The 22,309-nt window shown below is 38.0% G+C and overlaps 1 long non-coding RNA gene across 2 annotated transcripts; it reads right to left on the bottom strand.

The window, feature by feature from the left end:
• Positions 1-17,595: 17,595 nt before the first annotated feature.
• On the bottom strand, positions 17,596-22,077 carry LOC134811157 (uncharacterized). 2 transcript variants are annotated; one of them, XR_010159764.1, is made up of 4 exons: positions 22,021-22,077; positions 19,875-20,018; positions 19,599-19,679; positions 17,596-17,746 (listed from the first exon to the last, which is right to left on the bottom strand). It is a non-coding gene; the product is annotated as an uncharacterized LOC134811157 (long non-coding RNA). The 2 variants fall into 2 exon arrangements; XR_010159763.1 differs by having other exon boundaries at positions 19,599-19,660.
• Positions 22,078-22,309: the final 232 nt, after the last annotated feature.

The raw sequence follows: 22,309 nt of genomic DNA, 5'->3' as shown, positions 1-22,309 counted from the left end.
TACCAACGAGGAGGATACTTTGACTTCTTCTACCTTAGGGGTCGTTCACATATAACGTAATCATTTTTGGAACATTTTCACCTCCCCCTCCGTAATCAGTTTTACACATAGCTATTGTGTCAAAATTACACTAGCGTAATCATTCGGAAACCCCCCCCCCCCCCCCCCCCTCTGCTAATTGCGTAATATGTGAACGACCCCTCAGTGTGACAGACATAGTGGATAAGTTCTCATTACCAGGGATTATCGCCTTCATACAAGCAACAAAACGATTCACCAAATGCGGAGAAAACGAAGTTTAACGTTTTTCTCCACTTATTAATATTTTACCGGGGTAAGCACAGGGCTCCAATGCTCTAAATTACAGTGGTCATTATCTATTCTATAGTGATACTGATAATGACCGAAGTCTCCTGCGAAGAAGGAGAACCTGAAAATCCGTTTGTTGGGTTCAGTTGTCGTATTTTCGATTTCGGTGCAGTTGTGATATGACCTGGGTTCAGTTGTCGTTTTGGGATTTAAGCTGATTGGTCACCCAATTAAGCTAATTGGGTGCCTGTTAACTGCGTGGGAACTATGTTTAATTGGGTTCAGTTGTCGGTCACCCGATGTTTGGCCTGAAAATTTGCTGGATTTTGTTTTTAAATTTGTAATAAAATGGTTCCTGCCGCCAGCCGCAAGCTATAAAATAACAACAACTGTTGAGCCGGGTGACCGACAACTGAACCCAATTAAACCTAGTTCCCACGCAGTTAACAGGCACCCAATTAGCTTAATTGGGTGACCAATCAGCTTAAATCCCAAAACGACAACTGAACCCAGGTCATATCACAACTGCACCGAAATCGAAAATACGACAACTGAACCCAACAAACGGATTTTCAGGTTCTCCTTCTTCGCAGGAGACTTCGGTCATTATCAGTATCACTTTAGAATAGATAATGACCACTGTAATTTAGAGCATTGGAGCCCTGTGCTTACCCCGGTAAAATATTAATAAGTGGAGAAAAACGTTAAACTTCGTTTTCTCCGCATTTGGTGAATCGTTTTGTTGCTTGTATGAAGGCGATAATCCCTGGTAATGAGAACTTATCCACTATGTCTGTCACACTGAGGGGTCGTTCACATATTACGCAATTAGCAGAGGGGGGGGGGTTTCCGAATGATTACGCTAGTGTAATTTTGACACAATAGCTATGTGTAAAACTGATTACGGAGGGGGAGGTGAAAATGTTCCAAAAATGATTACGTTATATGTGAACGACCCCTAAGGTAGAAGAAGTCAAAGTATCCTCCTCGTTGGTAAGACCACTTCGGGCACTAGCCAATAGAGTGGTTTAGGTTACTTTGCTCAGATTACTTGGCTCAGATCTCGTGTATTCTAATGCTTTGGGAGGGCCTGCCATGGTTCAGATCTCGAGTCTTGGGTCGGAGATATGATGTTTGGCCTGAAAATTTGCTGGATTTTGTTTTTAAATTTGTAATAAAATGGTTCCTGCCGCCAGCCGCAAGCTATAAAATAACAACAACTGTTGAGCCACCAAGACCACAAGGGCATATTATGACCATTGCTTCTCTAATCCTGCATACAGATCACTTTTCAACCTAGGATATTCGCTACTACAATACCATTAGTTGAGGTAAGCCCACTCCCTTAAAAAGGGTTAGATCCCCAGTTGACTTGGCCATGTTATGAGGCCGGGTGAATGGGGCGAATATGTTGCAGGTCTTTGCCTGGGGTCAATATTACCAAGCTGTCAAAATATCATTAGTGAACTAGTAGCTCACTACTCACAAAGACAAGTAAACCGTGTCATTGCAGCTGTCCCAATACCATTAGTGAACTAGTAGCTCACTGCTTACTTGCCCAATAAAGGACGTATGACGGGTCGGGCTCAATTCTGACTGTGCCAATCCAAGACATTGCCGCAGATGCAGGATGACTCATTTTCTAATCGTCAAGCTATTATTTTAGATACTATATTCCACAAGTAATCCACAAACACAAACGTCTGCACAGTAATGCCGGACTATGACCGGCAGATTTTGTCTATAATAAAGTAATAGATGAATGATCGCAACCGGACTGTTAATATTTTCGAGCATTATTTTCCTTCATAAAATAGTCAATTTCAAAATAAAATTTACCAGCTGCGCACTGCGGATAAACTATAATAATATATAATTATTTAATGGTCTCGACGATTATTAGCCTAAGAAATAGATTATCCTACTCGAACAGTTTAAATCAGTTTTTGGCGAATCGCTGTACTATTTAAATCTTTAGTCAAAGCAAAAAGTTCGAGCACTACCGTATCGAAGGTAGAACATTATAATTTAAAGGCTCTGTTTCGTTGCGAAATAAATTGATAATTACTACTTACAAAGAACTTTGAGGTCAAATGTATGGTGGCCTTTCAGAAGCCATATGGTGAACGACCCCTAAGGTAGAAGAAGTCAAAGTATCCTCCTCGTTGGTAAGACCACTTCGGGCACTAGCCAATAGAGTTGTTCAGGTTACTTTGCTCAGATTACTTGGCTCAGATCTCGTGTATTCTAATGCTTTGGGAAGGCCTGCCATGGTTCAGATCTCGAGTCTTGGGTCGGATCTCGATGCTTGAGGAGCAGTGGATCGTATCCTTTTTGGCACGCTTCGTGAACACGTAAGCTTGTTAGATCAGATCTCGCGACATATCTCAACAGACTTCGTCATACCACCTGCCAGACTTCACTGAGATAGGAGAACTTCGTCCTCTTTGACGGCGTGACTGACGATGGATCCAGAATGATTCTCTACTCCTCGGAACCTCAAAATCCTCGGAGACAACCCTAACTGGATTGTCGATGGAGCGTTCGATGTCTGCCCTAGGATATTCTGACAGAGTTACTCCATCCACGCTGTCGCCTGTCATCGATAAGAAGTGCATCCCTTTGGTGTACGCTCTACTTTCTGACAAGACGGAGAATACGTATATATTTTTGTTGAATATTATAACTAGAAACCAGGCAGCAGCTAAACTAGAGCGGTATTTGGAAACCTGTTTATCTGTTAGTTATTTCTAACTGACGATTGGGTTCAGTTGTCGTTTCAAAGTTAATTAGGTAGACTGATTGGGTTTAAGATTATTTTCCCAAGCTACCCTGTCTAGAAAAAGTCCAAATTGGGTTCAGTTGTCCGGTAGCCACCCTGAGTCGGACAGATGTCGCTGTCGGACAGATGTCCTTTTAACTGCATATCACAGTACAGGCTACGGTGTCCGGTCGTTTAACTTTCGATTTAAATTATTGACAATGGCAACCCCTCCATTTTGTGCTTTGTAACACCCCCAAAGAAATTTGGTAATTTGACCAATATGAAACGATTGTTCATTGTAATTAATTACGGTCAATGGAAATCTAGCGTCCGCTCACCGGCGCAATTCTTGTTTACAATCCGAGGCTGAGGTTTTAATAATTGATAAAATTATAGATTCTCGTGATTATAATCCCAGATAGTGGCATCAAAACGTAAAATTGGATCGGTATCATGATAGATCACGTTTAAAATAAAGTCCAAATAAAACACCGGTCACGAACCGAAGCTCCCCACATCGCCATTAGCTCCACCGTTAATTTCTGCAGCAACATCCTCTTCCGGAGGATGTAGACTCAGAAAGTCAGCAAACGCGTCCTTTAAATCCCCATCAAGTGAATCAACCTTAGGTTGTGATGTCTGAGTCAGACTGTTAGTGGAGGCAAGCTAAAACAGATTGGTGGGAGTATTGGGTGGGGTTCAGGGAGTGGTGCGGGGTCATGTCAAGACTTATGTTCCTTTGTTCGGGCGGGTTTAATCGGTCTTCATAACTGCACTCAGACAATTTCAGCGTCTTCCTAAAATACCAATGGCCGAATTTCATCAATTCGTTTTTCGAAAAACCAATTAACTGAGGCACAAATAAGCGTGCCTGCAACCTCAAAACGATTTTGGAACATCGTTGACCAGGAGTTGCATAGTTATAAGTGCAACCCTCCAACTATACTTTAGTAATAGTCCTTATCCAGTTTGTAAATTCTGATGCTGGTATTTTTTTTCCAGGAAAGTAATATTCGACATTTTCATTCATTTTGATAAAAGTTATAATTCTAAATTCTTAAGTTTTCTATCTGAAATCTAATTTTGTTACTGAGTAGTTTCCTTACTATGATTACAATGATAAAATCATGATAGGGTGAATGCCATATGGATCACATCAGAAATGATACATCACTGATTGGGCCATGTGATGTGATACCTGTGGGAGCCCGGAATGAGAGGTTCTTAGTTGTCGGTCACCGGATGTTATTCCCATTTCATAAGAGGACTATTTTTGTTAAATGGTATAATTGCTGTACTGAAAATTTACTGAAATAAACTGAAAACAACTGAATTGAATGAAACTAACTGAATTAACAAACAAACTCTATTGAAATTAATGTCTAGATATAGTTGTTATGAGTAGAATGTGAGCTTTGTTTTTAAACGTATAATTTAAAAATTGCTTTGTGAAATTTAAACTTTAAGCTAACTCAAACTGAAAATAATTATTTCTACAGAGAAATGTCAATATTTCTTCTACTAACGCTTCACCTACTCTTCTCTCCTGCTCAATGTGGTAAGTTTCATGTAGGTTATTGCTCTTAAATTACCACTTTCTCACTTTCATGGGGGGGGGGGGGGGGGGGGGGGGGCTGAAATTTTGAAAACTAATTGAGTTGTTACAATTTTAATGAGATCAATTCCGCGAATATCGCGAACCAAGATACGGGCAATTTAATTAATTTTTTGTGGTTTTTTCGCTTTAGTATCCACATTTTTTTCGCTTTAGTATCCACATTTCCAGTCAAATATCGTTAACGCTTTTATTTTTGGAATTTCCAGAAGAGCAATTTATTGAAACTTTAGAAATTATAGGGAGTTTTATCAACTATGGCCATAATTAAATTGAGATGAAGTGTTTTAATTAAGATAAAGCTGCCGAGAAGAATGCATGGATTGCTATTACTTACAGTAGCATGCATATTGGACTGATGTTTAAGTTATGTAAGTGTATTTGTGAAGATTGACAAGTCATACTGCGAGACTCAATAATTTTCAGAGCCAAAAATCAAGGGAAAGGCTAGCATACAAAAAAGGTCACCATCACATACTATTACACACTAAAACAAGTGACTAGAACACACTAGAACACTAGAACACACAATCTGAACTAACCATGCAGAGCTCTAAACTCACTTTTACCACCTGTCACGTGCTTATCACGTGGGCGTTTCATATTTTCTACCCACAACCTGACACATGCATCTAAACCCAAATCTGGGTGCAATTACGCGAAAATACCACAGGAAATAATAATCTGATAATAAATAAAAACCCCGAATAATTTGTTTTTGTCTATACATATAATGAACTTCCGCTCTGTCATCATGTCCCGTTACACCTGTTGTCATAACATCACGTGTCATTATCATGTGTCATTTCCACTCACCATCTAGCTCGATATCATCTTGAGACAGGTCAACAATCTCCGAGCTACTCCGAGAGTTGAGGTATGTAATTTGAGGATGATATCGAACTTTTCAAATTTGCAGCAGATGTGGTAAGTTTCATGTAGGTTATTGCTCTTAAATGACCACTTTCTCACTTTCATGGGGGGGGGGGGGGGGGGGGGGGGGGGGGGGGGGGGCTGAAATTTTGAAAACTGATTGAGTTGTTACAATTTTAATGAGATCAATTCCGCGAATATCGCGAACCAAGATACGGGCAATTTAATTAATTTGTTGTGGTCTTTTCGCTTTAGTATCCACATTTAAACAGATATAAAGCTATAACTTACAGAGAATATGTAGTTTAGGCTTACCTTTCATATAAAGTAAGTTTCATTCAAAAATATTGATATTTGCCCAATTTATGGGACGACATCTACCAAATTTGGTGCGTATGACCAAATATGGGCATATGGTTTTTTGCTCATAACTCAGTCATTTTTAGTCCAATCTTGATGAAATTTCATATACGAGTTCAGGAGACCACTAGCTACAAGTAGAGCACATAAAATATGGGTATGAGGCATGTTCAGGGTATTTGGCTAAATTCGGCCTAATTTGGACCAAATATGGGCGTGGCTACCCCGCGGGAATGTTGGACAGACAATATCTAAAACTTAACTAAAGTACTTGCAAAACTTACCGTCGTATCCTCTAAAATCACCTTATTTGTTTGCAATTTTAGGGAGGGGCACCAAAAGGGGAGATGGCGCCAACAGGGGGGCGCTTTTTCGGCGGGGGCGCCAACAGGCAACGTTACGCCACTGATAATGTATGAGTAACGCAGATTAGTAATCGTTGTATGAATATTGACGTGTTTCTTCAATAAATCTTGTATTATAAACCTACGCATCAGTAGTCAATAACTACATAAGGTTATTATAATGAAAATGAAATGATGGCGTTTGGACTTGTGACCAGCTCGCAGTACATTACATTAATGCACTCTCTGAATACCATCAGGCTAGCTGAAATTATTCGTAATATAATTATTGAAATTATTACTTTATTAAAACTGTTTTGTAACATCAACTTTAGTATATAGTATAGTGCTCGTACGGTAGCCAGTTAAAAATATCGTTAGTTACATATTATAAAGGTACTGTATAAGTAATAAGGTAATACTAATACGTGTTATTGCAGCTAAGAGAGAAAGACTGGATGGTGAGATAGTCCCAGTCAGTGCTGCACAGTCCCGCACTTACGATGACAACGAGGAGCAGAATGGTGCTCACCTCGCTATAGACCTTGACCTGGAGACTCGTCCCTTCATAGGACGTGGTGAAGACGGTAAAAACTGGTTAAAGATAACACTAGACCAGGTTTACTGTGTTGAAAAAGTGATGTATTTATTTAGTAGTGGTAATCCTTTCCTCACCTGGACCTGCTCTGACACAGACTGTAGTACCTGTGAGGTTGACAGCTACTGTAGTAGCTTCACCCTCACAGTGTACACAGAGGGAGCAGCACCTGATAACCTATCACCTGAATCCAGCTGCAAATACGGAGATACGGTGAAGCTAGAGAAGACTACGTCTGGTTACCTTGCTAATGTGCACGAGATAGTGGTAATCGGGAAACAAGGTGAGACTACTCATTAGTAGGGGGGGGGGGCGCCAACAGGCAACGTTACGCCACTGATAATGTATGAGTAACGCAGATTAGTAATCGTTGTATGAATATTGACGTGTTTCTTCAATAAATCTTGTATTATAAACCTACGCATCAGTAGTCAATAACTACATAAGGTTATTATAATGAAAATGAAATGATGGCGTTTGGACTTGTGACCAGCTCGCAGTACATTACATTAATACACTCTCTAAATACTAATACTAATACGTGTTATTGCAGCTAAGAGAGAAAGACTGGATGGTGAGATAGTCCCAGTCAGTGCTGCACAGTCCCGCACTTACGATGACAACGAGGAGCAGAATGGTGCTCACCTCGCTATAGACCTTGACCTGGAGACTCGTCCCTTCATAGGACGTGGTGAAACTGAAGACGGTAAAACCTGGTTAAAGATAACACTAGACCAGGTTCACTGTGTTGAAAAAGTGATGTTGCTTAGTAGTAGTGGTAATCCTTCCCTCACCTGGACCTGCTCTATCAGAGACTGTAGTACCTGTGAGGTTAGCTACTGTAGTAGCTTCACCCTCACAGTGTACACAGAGGGAGCAGCACCTGATAACCTATCACCTGAATCCAAATACGGCTGCAAATACGGAGATACAGTGAAGCTAGAGAAGACTACGTCTGGTTACCTTTTTGAAGCGCGCGAGATAGTGGTAATCGGGAAACAAGGTGAGACTACTCATTATAAAACTTATTATGTACCTAGCTATTAGCAGGTAGGATATGTTCACGGTGTACATTAGAGTGAAATATGTGTGAAAATACACAATGAAGCTTTTTTAAGTTTCTTTATATCCCACAACTGATTCAATGGAGTAATCTAAAAAAGTTTTTATTAAATGATAGCCCTAACCGAACATCTTTATTTCAGGATGTTTAAAACGTTCGGTTGCAGAGCAAAAAATGTGTACCCATGCACTTCGCGCGCACTGTAAACACTGACATGATATGATCTCGGAGTTATAACCAGATATAATAATTATTAACTAAGATATCTTTTGTTTCTTTATATAAAGCCAGTAGGATGAACACTGTGAAATTTAAGATCAACTATACAAATTTTAGCAGTCAACATTATGAGACGCCGGTTTGAAACTCAGCGAACAAATATAATCGACCGTTAAGTTTTTGCGGGGGATTAGAGGGGATTTCTAACGAGGGTCACAAGTAAGTAAATTTAAAGTGATGACTGCATGCTTATCGCGAAAACCCAATTCCTGATGGCCATAATTGACAAAAATAAGGGATAACTTCACTTACAAGTTTCATATTTTCATCTAATAGCTCCAAATAAATGTAACATATCATACTCAAATTTTACATAAAATATGGAAAAAGAATGAGTATTTTATAAGTTTATAGCTTATTTCTAGAGTGAAATTGATATCAATTAACTGTTTTTGTCATATTTCAGGTGAAGTATACCGAAAATGACGATTGTATCAAGACTAAAAGATAAACAGATGGCGATAACTAATGGATCTCAATCAGCTTCCAACCAGGTTTCTGGTTTGCTCACAGTTTAATTTGAGAGTTTATATTTGGATAATGAAGCTATATAATTAAACTTTCCCTAAAAATGATTGCATATTTTAGCCGTGAAATGTTTTACTAATTTACTGTTTAGTGCAGCACTATTTTTGCATTACACATTGGTAAATTAATTTGGTTAAACTAAGATTACATCTATGCTGATCGATAAACCTTGATAATTTCTATCAATTTATTTTGTTTAATGTCACCTTTTTATTTCCATAGTTATACCTGCTTAAAACTACCCCTAAGGTTAAAATCTGAAATCTCTCCCTGTCACATAACCCATAAATTTGTCGTATTTTAACTTGATTACATTTTTGCAGTCAGAGCCCTGCACTCGTTCAATACGGACAGTGATCCAAAATTTATCAGACGGAACTCAACTGAGCTCATGGTTTGGTATGTTCTTAAATTATCAACATTAATTTATGAATACTAATCTGCTTACACAAAGATGAATAGACGTATATCATGATCTACTACTATTTTGAGCTAGGAGGGCTTAAGTTAAACTTTCAAATATTTAAGTATCTATATCGTATTTATTTATTTCATAGTTACTATTAGTATTAATAACAATTTTAATTTAAAACTTTAATTTATATTTAATTTACGACATACCCCAATTTGCTTGGTATATTTGCAAGTGTCAACAGAAAATAAAGATCGGTGCGTTAACTAATCTTCTTTTCAGGATAAATAATAGACATAACCATGAAGAAATCTATTAACTATTCGACTGCATAGTAGCACGAGGATCCCTGGAGTAGTACCAGACCACAATAACTGATTTGCACGAAGATATGGAATTAGAGTCTTGCCAGTGACCAGAATCCAAAAAGTAAGTTATCGACCTGCAAAATTTGTTTCCTTACTAATACTTAATTTTTAACATCTTCCGGAAATACTTATTTTGACGTTAATCTAAGATTAACATTAACAAAAACTTTATTAGTGTAACATAATTTGACCAAAACCCATAATCATGGGTAGAGTGTACCGCTGCCAGTGTCTCTCTTTTCCAAACAAAAGGAAATGATATTAATTTGAATAACCGTCCGAAAATGCAAATTGATACCGAGAATGAAATCGGTCGCTCGCTTTTTCCATTCGATCACGGCTTACGAATTGTAATATAAAGCTTATTGATTGGAAAAAGCGAGCGACCGATTTCATTCTCGGTATCAATTTGCATTTTCGGACGGTTATTCAAATTATAATTGATATTTGACCAAAACCCATAATCATGGGTAGAGTGTACCGCTGCCAGTGTCTCTCTTTTCCAAACAAAAGGAAATGATATTATAATATCATTTCCTTTTGTTTGGAAAAGAGAGACACTGGCAGCGGTACACTCTACCCATGATTATGGGTTTTGGTCAAATATCATCTCTTTTTGATTATAATGTCAGGATAATTTACAAAGCCGAAATGTAAACTCATAACTTCATTAATATTTATATTAATAATAAGGAGGTAATTTCATCGATTTCGAAATTTTACCTGACTGAATATGGCACTTTTTACTCATTCAAGTTGGCATTAAATTCATATATAATGCCATTTAAATATCGTGGGAAAGCAGAATTTATTCGAAATCACGAATGAGCAAAATTCTCACCTTTCGCACGTGCAAACTTTGAGCGGACGTTGCGTGCGCATACAATATTGAATCACCGTAAATTTTTGCATAGCAGTATTTTATATATAGTTTAATAAGCATGCAAAGTTTCAGAAGATTTCATATAGAACTTGGATCACAACGGGACTCCAAAGTTGATAAAAATGGTGAAAACAGCAATTTTCATTAATTTTAGCAATTTTCTATCAAATTGGGCGTGTCCCCACGTGTGCAACTTTTTGATTTTCAACTTTAAAACTCGCCTATAACACAATTTAGACCTTTAAAAAGCAAAATTGAGCTCCACAACCCAAGGGATGGCCCAACACCAGAGAATACTAATTCACAACTTTTGTGTTTTATAAAATTATTCTTCAAAAAAGCACTAACTTCAATAGCGAATATCTTTATGAAGGAGCAAAGTAAGAAACTTTTCCGGTAGATTTTCAGAATGCTTGAACAATTATCTAAGATGAAAATGTCCTCAGATTTTGAATAAAATTACTCCTTAATGGTTTAAAATCGATTTGAAAAGTTGTTACTTTGTCAAAAATCAAGTTTTAAAAACACTTAATTTGATGACGTCATCAAGTGATGATGATGAAGATAAATTATTTTTTGATATAATGTAAACTAAAGTATAAACAATTATCTTTAAAACCTGTGGTTCGAAATGACTGTATCTTTTATACTTTTGAATCTACGGACACTTAAATGTAGGCTACAATTGACTGCAAAAGCGTCTATACATACATCTATATTATAATTCAAAGAATTATTTATGTACGACCGCCCACGTGCAAATCAGACGAAAAATATGAACTTGCGTAATAACCATGGTAACGAGGGTTGTTACATGCACGGGCACGTGCAAAGATTTGCGAGCGACATTTTGATCGGTTTTGTGGTAATAACGTTGTGTTCAGTGCGAGCTACAATTTAATTGGCTGTATCTTCGGTTGTGACGGATATTTGTCGATGCTATGAGAACTGACTACCAAAGAATACTATTAGCTTCCTCCCTGTGACCACGGGCTTTCTAGTATATATATATATCATATATATATATACTTCACGACAATCTGTTGTAAAACAGGGGTTCCAGAAAACCCACTTCCCAATACTCCTGAAACATGAAATTTTTTTTACAGTCGATTTGGACAAGGTCTAGACGCCCTGCAAAGTTTCAGATCTCTAACTCAATTTTAACATGGTTTTTAAGGCACCTGAATATGGCGATTTTGGGTTTTTTACCTAATTTCGTATAACATGCTGGCGCGTATTTTGCTCAAATTTCTTAAAAACCTCCACATAACTATTTCTTATTCCTGTCATCTTTAACATTGAATTAGAATGTTTTGAACTTAAATATACCTGCTGAACTACTTTCGATGAGTCTTAATGCCTGGAAAACAATAAAGGGGATATACTAGTATAGGGGGTAAATAGTATTGTGAATATAAGGGCGACGGTAATGCTTGCCAGCATTGTGATTCGATTATCTTAGAAATTTAGTTCACCGAGTTCATTGCAAACGAACCAATATCCTGTAAGACTGCGCGAATGTAAAAGTCTATAATCCTGGATCGCGAGAAAGTTATGAGCATGAAATCGCGTAAAAAACGGTCTTAAATGTAAGTCAACAAAGTAGTACTAGTAGTACCCGAATAAGAAAATCATTAAAAGAATTTATTTTGGCGCAGTATCTTGGCCCTTTTTTCAGCCGAGCCCAGTGATAGAATTTTAATGTTACTCCTCGATTTTTAAAAGTTGTCCTGCGCTTTTCTGATACCAGCCGCTTCTCCACATGTTCGAGTAAAATTCACAACAATATTCTTCAACACAGGTTCTGAAGTCCACTGCTATAAGTATAAAGGCAGACGAGATTTCTTGGAGCTTATGAGCATTCCTCATCATATTGAAGCGGATCAGGCCCTAATTCTCGACGACTAAGCTTAACTATAATGTAAGTTGACAATAAAATACACAAGATTTTTATCCCCATCATCTAATATTCTATTGCGTGATTAATATTTGACCATCAAATGGTTTTGCGTATCGTGAAACTGGCAATAAGCCTTGTGTCATTGACGATTTAATAATAATAGTGAGACATCTTCAGATTTTCTGAGTTTGTATCACACAAGGTAAGACAAAGTAGCAGGCCAGGTAATGACACCCTAAAACATGAATATTCTAATACTGACCAACGGGGGCATTCTCAAAACGGCTCAAAATCCAACATTACTTATATTTGAATCCGACTACTTCAAATTTTTATTATGGTGCATCTGGAAAAGCAAAGTGATTACAGGATAACAATTGGGTAACAGTAGAAATAGTATTTTGGTATTATATAATCAATCAACTTTGTAACAACATGATGATTAACTTTGTGACACTGAAAATTAATGATAAAATTAGTTTTTGTTGTACTGCAACAAATTTGTACATTGATAATTTCAGGTGCTTATAATTGAGTAACAAAGAACATCTGTGAAAAGGCTGCCGTCCTGAAGCAATGAAGTACAATGATGAGCTAGCGAGACTAAATCACCAGTATCAATAAAGTAAGTTAACTAAAATTATTGTTTATTTACTTATTCACTTGTTAAGATTTTCTTGCAAAATATTTGTAGACTTAAATCGATATTTGACATTCACAAATACTTATTAGTGTAACAATGTTCAATTCTTTCCGAGACGCAGTTAACCCAGTAAAAAAAAGTGTACGATCCTTGGTTAAGATGGCGACCTAGTTAGTTAAGAACATGAAAACGTAAGTCAACGAAATATTGACCGAAGGAAAATTATCGAACACATTTATGTTGGCGTAGCATCACGTATTCCTTTTGCAGCTGAGCCCATAATATAATTTGAATGTTATTTCTCGATTAGCTATCGATTTCTCGCGTTTTTCTCGTTATCAGCTAATTCTCCACACGGTCGAGTAAAAATTCACAACAATTCACCAGCACAGGTGTTGACGTAGACTCCGTATATCTTAAAAAGATAAAAGCAGACGAGATTTGTCTGAGCGTATTAGCAACCCTCGTCATGAAGCGGATCAAATTCTCCTCCACGACAGCAAGTGTACTAACACGGACCTATTAAGTTTAAGTTGATGGTAAGACACTCAAGCTTTTGATCGAATAATTGTGCGTTTTATAGCACTTAGCGATTAGCCTTGTTACTGACGATTTAATGTTTAATGGGGAATTTTTCTGCTCTTTCTGAGTTTGTTCACAATCATTCTCAAATACCCAAGATAAGAATTGATCTTTAAAAGTATCTTTATCTTAACTAATCTGTGATTTTGAACTTACACTAGCTTTTCTGAGGGAGAGACGAAATTCTTACCTTAAGATCTCTCAACAATCCAAAATATAGTTTAATGTCACATTTAACAAAGACATTTGCAGGTTATTGCTGTAAAGATCCTAATGTATCATACAGACACCGCAAGAAGGAGCTGTTCCTTCGTCTATTCAAGGTGAGACAAAGAAACCAACGTTTATCAGGTCAGGTAATGGCACCCTAAAACATGAATATTTAAATACTATAGACCAACGGGGGCTTTCTCAAAATAAAGTTAAACGGCTCATGATTCAACATTACTTATGTTAGAATCCGACTACTTCAAATCTATATCATGGTGCATCTGGAAAAAGCAAAGTGATTACAGTATAACAATTGGGTCGTTAAAAATAGGGAGGAAATCAGTAGAAATATCAAATAGCATGTTGGTATTACATAATCAATTAACTTTGTAACACCATTGTGACACTGAATATTATTGATAAAATAGGTTTTTGTTGTACTGGAACAAATTTGTACATTGATAATTTCAGGTGCTTATAAGGTGCATTGAGTAACAAAGAACAACTGTGAAAAGGCTACATTCCTGAAGCAATGAAGTACAATGATGAGCTAGTGAGACTAAATCACCAGTATCAATAAAGTAAGTTACCTAAAATATTGTTTATTTACTTATTTACTTGTTAAGATATTCTCGCAAAATATTTGTAGACTTAAATCGATATTTGACATTCACAAAAACATATTAGTGTAACAATGTTCAATTCTTTCCAAGACGTAGTTAACCCAGTAAAAAAGAAGTGTGCGATCCTAGGTTAAGATGGCGACCTAGTTAGTTAAGAACATGAAAACGTAAGTCAACGAAATATTGAACGAAGGAAAATTATCGAACACATTTATGTTGGCGTAGTATCACGAATTCCTTTTGCAGCTGAGCCCATAATATAATTTGAATGTTATTTCTCAATTAGCTATCGTTTTTTAGTGAAAATTCACGACAATTCACCATCACAGGTGTTGACGTAGACTCCGTATATCTTAAAAAGATAAAAGCAGACGAGATGTGTCTGAGCGTATTAGCAACTCTCGTCATGAAGCGGATCAGATTCTTCTCCACAACAGCAAGTGTACTAACACGGACCTATTAAGTTTAAGTTGATGGTAAGACACTCAAGCTTTTGATCGAATAATTGTGCGTTATTAGCCTTGTGTTACTGACGATTTAATGTTGGGGAATTTTTCTGCTATTTCTGAGTTTGTTTACAATCATTCTCAAATACCCAAGATAAGAATTGATCCTTTAAAGTATCTTTATCTTAGCTAATCTGTGATTTTGAATTTACATTAGCTTTTTTGAGGGAGAGACGAAATTGTAACCTTAATATCTCAGAACAATCCAGAATATAGTTTAATGTCACATTTAACAAAGACATTTGCAGGTTTATTGCTGTAAAGATCCTAATGTATCATATAGTAGAGGCTCTTACGGGCAAATATCACGCTTCTTTGCTCGAGCCCTGGGACTTCTTTTAGGGTTCTTATATGATAGAATGGAGTGTACTGAACACTCTGACGGTATCGGGAACCTTCTAGAGCCTTCAGAAGCTGTGTTGTGAGCACTTTACTGCCAAAACTTCGGACATCTACAGACACCGGAATATCGACTAAAAATTTTTTCTGAGTTGTTCCCCTAATTTCTCTTAGGTTGCTTAAGCCCTAGAAAGTGTCAGATCGTCTAAATATTGCTCCATTCCGGTGGTAGAGACCTCGAAAATTTCGACCTCGTAGAACGTGTTGCGCGTCGTATGTAGTGTTTACAATGGAAAAAGTGCACTTAAATCTGATTCGGTTGCGGCGCGTGACGTATCTAGCACGATATTTGCTCGAAAGCGCGTCACTGCGCCAGAAACCTCGTGGTACCGTAACACTGTAGAAATAGATAATCACAAGAGACACAATAAACGTATCATCACTATGCAAAGTTAATGTTAAAATGATACAATAGCCCTGCTTTAACAGATTAATCCACATAAACACTATATTTCTACAGTCCGATCAGTAAATCGAACATGTTTTTGAAGATAAATCTTCTGACAGAATTCGTTTCTACATTGAAAGATTTCTTTTCTAATCTCCTTTAAGAGTGCTGTCTTTGTTAAAGTGTTATCATCTCTATCCGCATCTATTGTTGCGGCAAGATTAGATACGATTCTGCTGTCGAAACAAACTCGTCTTACCGACATTGTCTTTCTGAAAACTGATGTGATCAGATTAAACATTGCTGGAGTTTGCAGCGTTCTCAGATAAATTAGACGTCACATAGTCATTGTACTTAAGCTTCAGGTCAGACACGAGGTACAGTTCTGGTAAAACATTCTCCTGCTCCAGTTAAAAGGTCCGTATCAATACCTGCACTCATTAATGCAGCATTGGTGTTGTCGTGCGTGGACACGTGTCTTTCTATTTTAAAACCTGCCTTAGAGACAGGTTTTAAACTTACAGCTTCAGATAATTTACCCTTCAATTGTTTCACCCTCGAGTTGCTGTACCTCAAACGACATGTTTTGTGATATCTACCTAGCTTGCTATAGAGATATTTTCCGAGACTCTCAGGGTTAAGAACAGGGCACTTGTTCATGTGCGAATCAGGATTAACATCGATGTTGCACAGATCCTGACGATTTCTGTAGATGTCCACAGATAGTATGTTGCGAAATCGACGAAGAAACTATTATCTTTTCCTTGAATCAGACTATCCTTTTTCGTTTCTAACGTCTAGGGAAATTCGTATTGTTAAAGAAGAATAACCTCTCATACTCTTAAAACTAAATCGAGATAATATGTATAATAATTATATTTGCGAGCAAAGTTTCACACAAACCTGTTCAACCTGGCATATGAAACACAAGTCTCAGTCCATTTCAAACAAATCAACATCTGGTCCACTTGATTTGGAACTAAATGAAGAAAGTCTCCACATTTTCTTAGTTCTATTCGAGGAGGGTGACAGAGGCGGGACTTTTTCCACTTGGACGGCAATAGCTTCTTCAATCTTCATCACAAGAGGATTCGTCAATTTCAGAAACAGCACTGTACACCTGCAAATATATTATTACTTCCCACATTTATATCAACAGTATCATATCACATAAGTTTGAGATCGTACAAGTGTTATATCATTTTAAAAGTTTGCAAATCCGATAGAAATGGATTAAAAATTACTACTGATCGCTGTCTATTTACCTTTGAATAATAATGTTTTTCAGGAGGTGACCGGGACATGATTTCAGGCCTGACCGGGACCGGGATACAAAATGTGACTTGACCGGGACCGGGACCGGGACCGGGACTGGGATAGCTCAAAATTGAGATTATCAATTTACCGGGACCGGGATGAAAAATGTGACTTGACCGGAACCGGGACCGGGATAGCTCAAAATTGCCAATCCCGGGACCGGGATTCCCGGTACCGGGAATTCCGGTCGATTACTGGTTAATTCATGATCATAATTTATTACTCAAACTTGTTAAGCAATTTTAAACATTGTTGTATTTGGCTCAGAGGATGTTTAAAGATGAAATTCACAATGAATGAAAGGAAAAACTTAAAATCACAGTGAATGAAATTATGTAAAAGATCCCGGTCAAAATCCCGGCAAATTTGAGTGATTGACCGAGACCAGGACCGGGACCGGGACCAAGAATCCCGAATTAACCGGGACCGGGACTGGGACCGGGATCATAAATAAATAAATCAGCATTTGACCGGGACCGGGACCGGGATAGCTCAAAATTGCCAATCCCGGTACCGGGAATCCCGGTCACCTCCTGATGTTTTTAAATGTTAGTAAAACAGGAGGAAACCACTCAACCTGTTATAGTTGTCTTTTACATAGTTACAAGACACTGAATACACAAAAAAAGAGGTTTGCTTTGGTGAGCACAACCCAGGATTGATCTTCTGCAGCAGGGCGAGGAATTCTCTAGACTGTTTTGTAATTCGTTCACTTTCAGAGCGGAAGAAAACTGTGTCATTAAAATCCTTTATTTCTATTCGGGTACAGATACAGCACTCTGAAAATTGATGAATGGTCACATTTTTGTATACCCTACGGCAAAGTCTTATGTATGTGGTAAAAGAATGATATTCTTTAAATATATAATAACATCTATAAACAAAAGAGCACCTAAAGAGGCTCAGCAAAGTGCTGGCCTATTTACGCTTACGAAGACTCATTCGTTCAATATGTCTCAAAGTAAATGAACTCCTCCATCCTACTCTATCTCTTGCTAAGTTCACTAAGTTGGTAAAATCATCTTCATTTTTCAAATAAATTTGTCTCTTAAATAGGTCCTTTTTCACAATAATATCATACAAATTAGTCCTGTGTCTACCCACTCGTCCCTTTAGTGTTTGACATCCTAGTGAAGCAAATAACAGAGACTGGTAGGCAGGCGTGTCGTTGTCACTGCGTAGAACATGACCTAGCATTGTCCACCGTGCCTTTTCCACTCTCTCGGAAAGGGGCCTGGTCTGGGTACGAGCGTAGAGGGCCTTGTTAGATGTTGAGCTAGGCCAATAGATGTGTAGGATGCGCTTGAGGTGCTTCCTCTGAACAACATCTACAGACTCTAGAACATGCTGAGGTACGGCCCAGCAGCAGCAGTTGTACAGGAGTACTGATACTACTAGTGAGTCGTAGAGTTTGATCTTTCTCTTCTCAGTTATCTGACTCCTCTCTGATCCCTGTCACCACAGCTTGTCAAATGACCAGAAGGCGGTGTAAGCTTTATTCATTCTATTAGTAACATCCTGCTCTGATCGAAGCTTAGTACCAAGAAGCGTCTCGTTTCTCCACTCCTCTTTTCCTCTTAGTTCATTATCCCACTCGTCACATGCACCAACTTCTTCTAAATACACTCTGGTAAACTTTGTCTTTGTGTCATTGACAAAGAGACTCCATTCACTGAGAATATTCTTGGAGATCTGAAAGATATCCTGTAACTCCTCCATATCTTCACCAATCTCCTCTACATCGTCTGAATAGCCGGACTCAAGAGGCATGTGGTTATCAGCTATCGGAGGGTTGGGGGTTGAGGGGAGGACTGCTCTTATGTGCACTACAGCTCCAGCTAGATTGAGGGTAAACAATTTACCAGCTGTGCTGTCTCCTTGGGAGGCTCCTATGTTGAAAGAGAACATCTCTGAGTCAGTAGAACACACTCTGACTACTAGAGTGGTGTTAGCCATGAGGTATTGTACAAGCCTCAGGTCGTCTCTGGTGCATCCTGCAGCTTCTAGTAGTCTGATTGTTGTACCTCTGCGGATGGTATTGAAGGCAGCTGACATGTCAATACTCACTTTGTTCCATTCAAACTCCTTGAACTTCATTACTACAGATATGAGCATGCTCTGTGCCCAAACTAGGTCGGCACAGCTCCTGCCAGCTTTGTAGGCAGCTTGGAACGGTCCGGTGAAGTTTTTTATTAAAGCCTAAACTTAACTTCTACCAATTCAAAATTGTTTACGTCGGTCTCCCCTCCTTGAGCCACTTTTCACATAGCTATTGAGTATAAATCACTCTAGCACAAGCGATTTCAAACCCCCTCCCCTAGGCTGGATTAGGTTATTATATGTGAACTGTGCTCTAGTGCATGACTGACTTTACATAATGCAGAGCATGCAAAGTTTTGATGTTTCATAAACTTATGAATAAAGTTTTAAAATCGTGACATAAAAAGCAGTGGTCGCCCGGTGCCCCCTGGCCAAAATCACAACCCCCAGCCAAAAATTGGCAATTCTCCGGGGGTAAACCCTGGCCCCGGCCAATTCTCAGTGGTCAGCCCCGGCCCCGGCTATATTGGGGCTCCCCGGCCCCGGTCAGAATCCTGCCCCCGGTCGACCACTGATAAAAAGTTAACTCACTGGATTTGTCCAAAAGCGAGAGAAAGTACTGAGAAAGCACTTATACGTCACCACCAGAGGGCCTAGAGAGGTTATCTTTGTCTGTTTAATTGAATATTGAGTATATAATATGAGATTTAAGATGAACATGATAGATATAACGTCCAAATTCTAAAGTTCCACCAAAATTGAGTCACATTAAACTTGGTTACGGTAACACAACAATTTTAGTTCTTCATTATGGTAGGTGATTTGACATAATGAAGTGTAGACTAAATTATTATTTATAATAATTACCTGTCGGAGGGATTTAAGTGTTCCTTTGAACAGTCCTTTTCTGGAAGGTTGAGAGCTTTCCATACATCCAGAGAGCCAAATTGGATTTGTCCTTCTTTCGGGCATATGCAATCTTTGATATGATGCCTTGTACATTTTGAAATCCTGCAGTTATCATTATTCAATACTTATAGAGCCTTAGATAAGGGGTTAGGGGTCGTTCACATAATATTGTGTAATTGCAATATAGTAAGGTTACTGTACATTTCCAACCCTTTGTCATGTATATCACAACAGATGATGTTAAAAGCATAATAATATTATGATACAGTTTTACAGTTTTTTTTACGTGTTGATAATCTAGCAATCTTGATAGCAATCAAATCAAGGCTAAACCGATCTCTTCTAGATGCCCAAAGCAGGTTCGATAATGAGTGGCATAATGACAACTTTAACAGTTTTGGACCATGCTAGATTATTGATAAAAACGTGGAATTTATGTAAACAAATACTTAATTACTTAAATATTGCCGTTTCCGTACGGCGCTATACGTAATATATGTTAAAAGCGCGCCGCAGCTACTCCCTACCTCAACATTTGCGCGGGTTTCTTAAGCGCGCACGTACGTTTATTCTTGGCCGTTAATCAGACCCATGACATAACGCTATAGGTGGCAGTGACTGTAATTTTCTTCAACAATTACTGAATTATCCATCCATAAAGTGATTTACAAAATGACACCTAAACCTCGTGTTTCGGTGTTCACTTAAACGGTACTTGGCGGCTGAACTGTGGTGTCTGACGTTTGCAGCTAGATCGGACTCTGCATGATATTGTATTAGCAAATTTGTATAGTGTATAATTGTTTAGTGTTTATAATACTCTGCAACCTGGTAGCACGGCTGACACAAAAACAAAATGTTGGCCTGGCTTGTGCATAACCAAGTAAATAACACGCACTCCGATAAAAGCCGTCTGGAGAAACTCCGCAAAATGTTCATTGTAGTCAACGGGCACAAAGAAGCACTACTAGCAATTGTGTCCTTTACCCTCCTACATAATTTGAACATTTTTGTGGCTAACTCATTGAACAACATCTGAATTAAAATGTGTCTAGTATTAAAGGATTCAGTAAGTAATTTTTTCATGTACGCTGTACACTGTAGTTAGTAAATCAAATCAAACTTTTTCGATCAGCCGCGCGCTGAACCAGTGTTGCACTAGGTAAAAATTGTGTATATTTTGTTCATTTTTGAGTGTAAATTAATTTATTAATTTATCACAAATTATTTTATTATAATATAACCACTTATGTGAAATGGATATTTGGACTTTAAATATTTGAACTAAATATGAATTGATTGTGGGTATAAAATAAAATTTGTTTTACTAAAAAAAATTTGTTTTACTAGCTCATATCTCTATTTTATCGCTACATTACAACTGCCATTTTGCTGGTACTGTGTTTTTACTTTATACAAGTACAAGTAATCGATGGAGGAAATGGATACTCTTCAAAGATTGTCAGTTTATTCTACCTAGCTACATTACTGAAGAGTATGAGGTCTATAACGGTTGGATCACTGAACTCGCGGAAGCTACGAACTGTGACAATAAATCTGAGTTTTCAGTTGAAACGTTCAAAAAACCAGTGAAGTCAGTTTCAGTAAAACATTTATAATTTGTATTCTGCGTATCAGACTACCGATGATCATGTAAGTACGTTTCTGGATAACAAGAAAGATATGGAGGAGTTGAAGAGCGATCTTATCCGATCGCAAAGTACTGTTATCAAGCTGCAGGCTGAATTTCTGGAAACTAAATCGAAGCAGTTGGAATCCATGCACTCCACCGTCAAGACCGCCGTTCAAGACACTGTCCAAGCTGAGATGAAGTCATACAGTCAAGCTGTGACTAAAAATGCACCTGTGCTTGCAGAAGAGAATTTAAAAAAGGTTGTACAGGATGGTGTATCGGAAGAGGATCGCAGTAGGAATGTGCTCATCTTTGGTTTGAAGGAGACTGATGAAGAGGAACTGTGCAATAAAGTTACCGTGATTTTTCAGCAGATTGAAGAAAAACCACGTTTTGAAGCTATCTGGGTTGGGAGAAAATCAGCCAACAAGACTAGACCAGTCAAAGTTTCGCTAGATAATTCTAACTTACCGTTCATCAGATATTAGTAAATGCCAAAAAGCTGAGACTGTGTGAAGATCATAAGACTGTTTTCATCTCTCCAGATCGATCACCTGAAGATCGAGTTATCCATCAGCAGTTGGTCTTGGAAATAAAACAGATAGCCAAAGCAGGCATGGCTCCACCGTGTAGGTTCGGGTGGGTGCGCACCCACCCAAAGGGTGTTGCACCCACCCAAACGATTTGAAAATGTTCACACAAAAATTGTCAAATTTTGTATTTAAAACTAAGGGTCAATTGACTTCTGCAATCAATTGAG

This window comes from Bolinopsis microptera, chromosome 2 (genome assembly GCF_026151205.1).
Source record: "Bolinopsis microptera isolate Bmic1 chromosome 2, MBARI_Bmic_1.0, whole genome shotgun sequence".
Classification (NCBI taxonomy): Eukaryota; Metazoa; Ctenophora; class Tentaculata; order Lobata; family Bolinopsidae; genus Bolinopsis; species Bolinopsis microptera.
This window is presented reverse-complemented; position numbering and strand designations above follow the sequence as displayed.